The sequence below is a fragment of the Malurus melanocephalus genome, unplaced genomic scaffold (assembly GCF_030028575.1).
Source record: "Malurus melanocephalus ecotype Western Australia unplaced genomic scaffold, MMel_1.1 scaffold_1050, whole genome shotgun sequence".
Lineage (NCBI taxonomy): Eukaryota > Metazoa > Chordata > Aves > Passeriformes > Maluridae > Malurus > Malurus melanocephalus.
The window spans coordinates 20,864-22,069 of record NW_026624282.1 but is presented as its reverse complement, the minus strand read 5'-3'; positions in this window follow the sequence as shown (position 1 = coordinate 22,069).

The window sequence follows — 1,206 nt, the reverse complement described above, 5'->3', positions numbered from 1 at the left end:
CTTTCCATGGGGAAATTCCTGCTGATGTCCACCCTGACCCTTCCCTGGCCCAGCCTGAGGCCGTTTCCCTGCTCCTGTTGTTCCCTGGGAGCAGATCCTGACCCCTCCAGCTGTCCCCTCCTGTCAGGGAGTTGTGCAGAGCCACAAGGTCCCTCCTGATCCCCCTTTTCTCCAGGCTGAGCCCCTTTCCCAGCTCCCTCAGGAGTTCTCCAGACTCTTCCCTGCTGTTCCAGCCCTTCCCCAGCTCCATCCCCATCTCCAGCCCCTCATTTTGTGAGGGGTCAATACATGGGGCATTAGGGGCAGTCTTGGAGCACCAGCCACCAAAATCCACTGGGCAATTCAAATGGGCACTGGGAAAGGGCATGGAGGGAATTTTATGAACAATGTTCTCAGACCTTTTCTTTCTGTCAAAAGTGTCCGCAATTCACATTATAATCAGAGCTGGAAGAGACCCAGGATGATCCAGTCCAGCTGCCAGCCCAGCACCACCATCACCCCCTCAAACCATGGTGCCAAATCACCCTGATTTGGACTGAGAGCAGATGGCGAAATATCAGAACCAGGCCCAGGAGGGAGTTTCTGTCATCTGTGACACCAACACAACCCTGGCTCCCACATCTGACAGGGACAACAGAAGGTGCCACCTGGGTCAGTGATGCCTGATGATTTTTGCTTTTCCTTTTTACGCTTTCTGTACCCTCTATGCATCCTCCTGTACCCGTTAGCCCACATGCTTGTAATTCCTGAAGCCTGATATTCCAGCTTAGTTTAGGAGTTCTGCTGGGCAGAGAGACCAAACATCCTCAGGAAAGAGTCAGTTGTGCCCTGTGCTATCTTAAACCCGAGCTCCAGCCTTGGGTAAAACCTTCTTTCTGGATCATCCTGTGTAAACTGAGCTCTGGCCTCATCCAGGGGGGGATTCATTAGAATAGGGGGACATCACTGCATTTGTGAAGTTTCTTATTGGGGAATCCTAGATAGATTTGCTAATTCCTGAAACCTATAAAACTTGTATCTGTGCTGTACACGGGGGTGCATTCTGCCATCAAGTTGTGCACCTGGGATCCCAAACACCGAGGTAAAACCCTTTTTATCCCCTTAACCGTGCCTGTGTCATTATTAAAAACTGGCCTTTCAAGGCAACAACAGCACAGACAGAGCAAAACCTTTCATCCAGCCCAGAAAACACCAGAGATGGAATAT